Source organism: Triticum aestivum, chromosome 6A, assembly GCF_018294505.1.
Source record: "Triticum aestivum cultivar Chinese Spring chromosome 6A, IWGSC CS RefSeq v2.1, whole genome shotgun sequence".
Classification (NCBI taxonomy): Eukaryota; Viridiplantae; Streptophyta; class Magnoliopsida; order Poales; family Poaceae; genus Triticum; species Triticum aestivum.
This window is the reverse complement of record NC_057809.1, coordinates 49722763-49730448: the sequence shown is the minus strand read 5'-3', so window position 1 is coordinate 49730448 and position 7686 is coordinate 49722763.

The following is a 7686-nucleotide window of genomic DNA, read 5'->3' as shown; positions in this document are numbered from 1 at the left end:
CTCCGCGGCGGGCTCGTGCTGGCCGGATCTGGGCCCCGCGGGCCGCGCGGTGGTGGGAGACGGCGGCGACAAGTGGCAGCACCAGATTGGGCAGGGCGACGGCGGACGTGTCCGGCCGCCGGGTGGACATGTCCGGCGGCGCGGGGAAGATGGATCTAGGGTTTCATCCGCAAAAATTTCGGGGAAGAGGACACACATATAGGTAGAGGGAGCTAGGAGTGTCCAAATGAGGTGCGGTTTTCGGTCACGCGATCATGATCGAACGACCGAGAGGATGGAGGGGGTTTGGATGGGTTTTGGGCCACTTTGAAGGGCTGTTGGGCTGCAACACACACGAGGCCTTTACGGTTCCTCGGTTAACCATTGGAGTATCAAACAAACTCCAAATGGCACGAAAGTTGACAGGCGGTCAACCGGTAGTGAACCAAGGCCGCTTGGCAAATCTCGGTCCAATCCAAGAACGTTTAACACCCGCACACGAAAAGAGGCAAAAAGGGGGCACCGGATGACATAGGGGTGCCGGAATGCAAAACGGACAACGAGGAAAATTCTCAGATGCATGAGACGAACACGTATGCAAATGCGATGCACATGATGACATGATATGAAATGCATGACACGCAAACAAATGAGAAGGCAACAACAGCGAATAACTGGAGGACACCTGGCGCAACGGTCTCGGGGCGTTACATCCCTGTCCATTGTGTCCCTAAGAAGGGAGGTATTACTGTTGTTCCTAATGATAAAGATGAATTGATTCCTCAAAGAATTATTACATGTTATAAGATGGTAATTGGTTTCCGCAAATTAAATAAGGCTACTAAAAAGGATCATTACCCCTTACCTTTTATCGATCAAATTCTAGAAAGATTATCCAAACATACACATTTTTGCTTTCTAGATGGTTATTCTGGTTTCTCTCAAATACCTGTGTCAGCCAAAGATCAATCAAAGACTACTTTTACATGCCCTTTTGGTACTTTTTCTTATAGACGTATGCCTTTTGGTTTATGTAATGCACCTGCTACCTTTCAAAGATGCATGATGGCTATATTCTCTGACTTTTGTGAAAAGATTTGTGAGGTTTTCATGGACGAATTTTCCGTTGATGGATCTTCTTGTGATGATTGCTTGAGCAACCTTGATTGAGTTTTGCAGAGATGTGAAGAAACTAATCTTGTCTTGAATTGGGAAAAGTGCCACTTTATGGTTAATGAAGGTATTGTCTTGGGGCATAAAATTTCTGAAAGAGGTATTGAAGTTGATAAAGCCAAGGTTGATGCTATTGAAAAGATGCCATGTCCCAAGGACATCAAAGGTATAAGAAGTTCCCTTGGTCATACCGGTTTTTATAGGAGGTTCATTAAGCACTTCTCAAAAATCTCTCAGCCTCTGACTAATTTATTACAAAAAGATATACCATTTGTCTTTGATGATGATTGTGTAGAAGCATTTGAAATACTTAAGAAAGCATTGATCTCTGCACCTATTGTTTAGCTACCTGATTGGAATTTACCCTTTGAAATTATGTGTGATGCTAGTGATTATGTTGTAGGTGCTGTTCTAGGACAAAGAGTTGATAAGAAACTAAATGTTATTCAATATGCTAGTAAAACTCTAGACAATGCTGAAAGAAATTATGCTACTACTGAAAAAGAATTCTTAGTAGTTGTATTTGCCTGTGATAAGTTTAGACCTTATATTGTTGATTCTAAAGTAACTATTCACACTGATCATGCTGCTATTAAATATCTTATGGAAAATAAAGTTGCTAAACCTAGACTTATTAGATGGCTTCTCTTGCCACAAGAATTTGATTTGCATATTGTTGATAGAAAAGGAGCTGAGAACCCCGTTGCACACAACTTGTCTAGGTTAGACAATGTGCTTGATGACCCACTACCTATTGATGATAGCTTTCCCGATGAGCAATTAAATGTCATAAATGATTCTCGTACTGCTCCATGGTATGCTGATTATGCTAATTACATTGTTGCTAAGTTTATACCACCTAGTTTCACATATCAGCAAAAGAAAAAGTTCTTCTATGATTTGAGGCATTACTTTTGGGACGACCCACATCTTTATAAAGAAGGAGTAGATGGTGTTATTAGACGTTGTGTACCTAAGCATGAACAGGAACAGATCCTACGCAAGTGTCACTCTGAAGCTTATGGAGGACACCATGTTGTAGATAGAACTGCACATAAGGTACTGCAATCTGGTTTTTATTGGCCTACTCTCTTCAAGGATGCCCGTAAGTTTGTCTTATCTTGTGATGAATGTCAAAGAATTGGTAATATTAGTAGACGTCAAGAAATGCCTATGAATTATTCACTTGTTATTGAACCATTTGATGTTTGGGGCTTTGACTATATGGGACCTTTTCCTTCCTCTAATGGTTATACACATATTTTAGTTGTTGTTGATTACGTTACTAAGTGGGTAGAAGCTATTCTAACTAGTAGTGTTGATCATAACACTTCTATTAAAATGCTTAAAGAAGTTATCTTTCCAAGGTTTGGACTCCCTACATATTTAATGACTGATGGTGGTTCACATTTTATTCATGGTGCTTTCCATAAAATGCTTGCTAAATATGATGTTAATCATAGAATTGCATTTCCTTATCACCCTCGGTCTAGTGGTCAAGTAGAATTGAGTAATAGAGAACTCAAATTAATTTTGCAAAAGACTGTTAATAGGTCCAGAAAGAATTGGTCCAAGAAACTTGATGATGCATTATGGGCCTATAGAACTGCATATAAAAATCCTATGGGTATGTCTCCGTATAAAATGGTCTATGGAAACGCATGTCACTTACCTCTCGAACTAGAACACAAGGCTTATTGGGCTATTAAAAAACTTAATTATGATTTTAAACTTGCCGGTGAGAAGAGGTTATTTGATATTAGCTCACTTGATGAATGGAGAACCCGAGCCTACGAAAATGTCAAGTTGTTGAAAGAAAAAGTTAAAACGTGGCATGATAAAAGAATACAAAAGCGTGAGTTTAACGTAGGTGATTATGTATTGCTATACAACTCTCATTCAAGATTTTTTGCAGGAAAACTTCTCTCTAAATGGGAGGGTCCTTACATCATCGAGGAGGTCTACCGTTCCGGTGCCATAAAAATCAACAACTTCGAAGGCACAAATCCGAAGGTGGTGAACGGTCAAAGAATCAAACACTATATCACAGGTAATCCCATAAATGTTGAAACCAATGTTATTGAAACCGTAACCCCAGAGGAATACATAAAGGACACTTTCTGGAACATTTCAGACTTCGAAAAGGAATAGGTATGTGGTATGGTAAGTAAACCGACTCCAAAATAGTTTTTAAGACAATATTTCTCCGTTTTGGAATATTTAGAAAAATAGAAAAATAAGCAGCAGTTCGGAAAGGGCACGAGGGACCCACGAGGGTGGAGGGCGCGCCCTACCCCCCTGGGCGCGCCCCCTACCTCGTGGGCATCTCGTGTGCTCTCCGGACTCCGTTTTCTTACAGGATACATATTTTGGTCGGTAAAAATTCATTATATAACCTCCCGGGGGTTTTGACTACCGTATCACGCAAAAATCTCCTGTCTTTGTTTTGAGCTGTTTTCCTGACAGATTTAGATTATCATGACGTCTCCAAGTGCTCCCAAGGACAAGTTCTTTGAGAAGGTCATCAACCCTTACCTCGTGGACGTGCAGCGACACCCTCAAACCATTGAGATGTGTGATGGGTTGTTGCACATCCGTGATGCTGAGGGACTGAAGGGGAACAGAAGCGTGGAGACGAGGCTCGAAGCAATGGAGCAACAAGTTTTCAAGTGTCAAGGGATGGTGGAGCGTGGACTCAACTCCAACTACATGATGATCGCAGAGTTCACCAACAAACACAAGCTGGATGCCGACAACATCGGGGAGACCATCTTCAAGCTTCACGAGAAAATCGAGCACCTCCAAGCTCAGATCTATGACCTGCAAAACCAAAACTGTGAGTATGAATATAGATTCAAAAGGATGAGTTTGGCTGCAGATTTGAGGATTCCGAAGACTCGGTCATCCTTCTATGATGGTGAGCCTATGCCTTGGAAGAAGGATGACAAGCCTACGCCATCAACAAAATCACCACCGTCTCCACCAACAAAAAAGAATTGAGTATCTGGTATGGGCACTCCACTTGGCAACTGCCAAGCTTGGCGGAGTGCCCCGGTATCGTATCACCATCACCTTTATCTTTATCGTTTTTCTTAGTTTGATCGTTTTGGTAATATCTTGATCTAGTAGAATAAAAGTTCTTAGTATGATCTAGTTGTGAGTTTTGCTTTATTATCCTTGTATGTAATCGAGTCCGTGAGCTATATAATAAAGATTAGTGTTGAGTCAAGGGCTTGATTATTTTTGCCATGATCCTAAGTGAATAAAAGAAAAGAGAAAGAAATAAAAAGAAACAAAGAGACAATGTGACTCTTATGGAGAGTAATGAGCTCACATAGAAAGAGTATGATGAATAAAATATATTGAGGGCTGACAAACATAGTTTTGGTCATCGTTGCAATTAATAAGAAGTAATAAATAAAGAGAGGTCTTCACATATAAATATACTATCTTGGACATATTTTATGATTGTGAGCACTCATTAAAATATGACATGCTAAAGAGTTGACATTGGACAAGGAAGACAACGTAATGGGTTATGTTTTCTTACACCTAAGATAAATTATATTGTCTTGGATCCTCCAACATGTTGAGCTTGCCTTTCTCCCTCACGCTAGCCAAATTCATTGCACCAAGTAGAGATACTACTTGTGCTTCCAAATACCCTTAAACCAGTTTTTCCATGAGAGTCCACCATACCTACCTATGGATTGAGTAAGATCCGTCAAGTAAGTTGTCATCGGTGCAGGAAATAAAAATTGCTCTCTAAATATGTATGATTGATTGGTGTGGAAGAAATAAGCTTTATACAATCGTGTGATATGGAAGTAATAAAAGCGACAAACTGCATAATAAAGGTCCATATCACAAGTGGCAATATAAAGTGACGTTCTTTCACATCAGGATTTTGTGCATCCAACCATAAAAGCGCATGACAACCTCTGCTTCCATCTGCGAAGGGCCTATCTTTTACTTTTATCTCCTATACTGCAAAAGAGTCAAGGTGATCTTCACCCTTCCTTTTTACATTTTATCCTTTGGCAAGCACGATATGTTGGAAAGATCCTGGTATATATGGCTAATTGGATGAGGGTTTTCATGAAATATTATTGTTGACATTACCCTTGAGGTAAAACGTTGGGAGGCAAAACTGTAAGGCCCTATCTTTCTGTGTCCCATTAAGATCCATACCCATAAGTATTGCGTGAGTGTCAGCAATTCTGAAAGACTATATGATAGTTGAGTATGTGAACTTGCTGAAAAGCTCTTATACATTGACTCTTTCCTATGTTATGATAAATTGCAATTGCTTCAATGACTGAGATTATAGTTTGTTAGTTTTCAATGAAGTTTACGATTCATACTTGATATTGTGATTGAATTATTACTCTAGCATAAGATATCATATGACAAGAATTATATAAGTTGCCGCTCTAAGAATGATCATGATGCCCTCATGTCTGTATTTTATTTTTATCGACACCTTCATCTCTAAACATGTGGACATATTTTTCGATTTTGTCTTTTCGCTTGAGGACAAGCGAGGTCTAAGCTTGGGGGAGTTGATACGTCCATTTTGCATCATTCTTTTATATCAATATTTATTGCATTATGGGCTGTTATTACACATTATGTCACAATACTTATGCCTATTCTCTCTTATTTTACAAGGTTTACATAAAGAGGGAGAATGCCGACAGCTGGGATTCTGGCTGGAAAAGGAGCAAATATTAGAGACCTATTCTGCACAGCTCCAAAAGTCCTGAAACTTCATGGATGATGTTTTCCAAATATATAACAAACATTGAGCGCAAGAACTTCACCAGGGGGGCCACACCCTGCCCATGAGGGTGGGGGGCGCACCCTACCCCCTGGGCGCGCCCCCCTACCTCGTGGGCCCCCTGGTGGCCCTCCAGTGACCATCTTCTGCTATATGGACTCTTTCGATGGGAAAATAATTATAAGCCATCTTCTCGGACAAAACTCCATCGCCACGAGGCAGAACCTTGGCAGAGCCAATCTAGGGTTCTGGCGGGGCTGTTCTGCCGGGGAAACTTCCCTCTCGGAGGGGGAAATCATCGCCATCATCATAACCAATGCTCCTCTCATCGGGAGAGGGCACTCTCCATCAACATCTTCATCAGCACCATCTCATCTCAAAACCCTAGTTCATCTCTTGTATCCAATTCTTGTCTCCAAGTCCGGGATTGGTGCTAGTAGGTTCCTAGTAGTGTTAATTACTCCTTGTAGTTGATGCTAGTTGGTTTAATTGGTGGAAGATCATATGTTCAGATCCTATATGCACATTAATAACCCTCTGATTATGAACATGTTTATGCTTTATGAGTAGTTACTTTTGTTCCTGAGGACATGGGAGAAGTCTTGCTATTAGTAGTCATGTGAATTTGGTATTCGTTTGATATTTTGATGAGATGTATGTTGTCTCTCCTCTAGTGGTGTTATGTTAACGTCGACTACATGACACTTCACCATTGTTTGGGCCTAGAGGAAGGTGTTCGGAAGTAATAAGTAGATGATGGGTTGCTAGAGTGACAGAAGCTTAAACCCTAGTTTATGCATTGCTTCGTAAGGGGCTGATTTGGATCCATATGTTTCGTGCTATGGTTAGGTTTACCTTAATACTTTTGTTGTATTTCCGGATGCTTGCAATAGAGGTTAATCATAAGTGGGATGCTTGTCCAAGTAATGGCAGCACCCAAGCACCGGTCCACCCACATACCAAATTATCAAAGTACCCACTCTTATATGAGCGTGAATCATATGGCAGCACCCAAGTCCTCGGGAGCGCTTTACATCATATAAGAGTTTGTCCAAGCTTGTCCTTTTCTACAAAAGGATTGGGCCACCTTGCTGCATCTTATTTACTTTTGTTACTTGTTGCTTGTTACAAATTATACTATCACAAAACTATCTGTTACCACTTATTTCAGTACTTGAAGAGAATACCTTGCTGGAAACCGCTTATCATTTCCTTCTGCTCCTCATTGGGTTCCACACTCTTACTTATCGAAAGGACTACGATAGATCCCCTATACTTGTGGGTCATCAGACACCGGTTGAAACCTCCAATTGCAGGGGCATCATATGTCACTCAAAGAGCGAATACAGACCCAACAGGAGGAATTGCAAGGCACAAAGGTAAGCGGGCTGGGCGGCGAGGCGGAGGGGGATGCGGTGGCGAGGGGATGCAATGGTGACCACCTACGTGGACAGGTCAAGACCCAGAGAGGCGCGCATATATGGGCCGCTGGAGCCAAACCACCAGGACTCCGGCAAGCCCAAGAGATGGAAGGAGATGAAGCTCCCGACACACGTCGTGTCCAGAGTCGCGCCATCATAGACACAAGCCAGAACACAGGAGAGGGACGCAAGTCCATGGCCAAGGGTCGTAATCGGAGTGCACTCATGAGAGGAATAGAGCCGTCAGGGAGAGCCCGTGCCCGATGCACAACCAGGCCAGCGAATGCAAAGGAAGTCGCCACTGGGAAACCAGGGGACCTCCATGAAAGCCAT